Genomic DNA, 259 nt, shown 5'->3' with positions numbered 1-259 from the left:
TCCATCTTTATCGTCACGCGTCCAAAATATTTTCCAAAACTCAAAAAAGAAATTAAAATAGCAATCTTTTTTTTATTTATTTTTCTTATTTTTCAATGTCGGCAATGAGACACGTCATCGAGACCTACTGGAAATAAAAGAAAAAAAAATTCTTCGGTTTCTTAATTTAAGTTTTTTTGAAATTAATTCTCCGCGATAATGGGCCGGAAGGGGTGGAGTGGGTAGGTGACGATGTACTACATAAAAAACCAATTTTTTT

The sequence above is a fragment of the Diachasma alloeum genome, unplaced genomic scaffold (genome assembly GCF_001412515.2).
Source record: "Diachasma alloeum isolate Michigan unplaced genomic scaffold, Dall2.0 Dall_scaffold_00488, whole genome shotgun sequence".
Classification (NCBI taxonomy): domain Eukaryota; kingdom Metazoa; phylum Arthropoda; class Insecta; order Hymenoptera; family Braconidae; genus Diachasma; species Diachasma alloeum.
The sequence above is the reverse complement of the archived record's forward strand: the minus strand, read 5'-3'. Positions refer to the sequence as shown.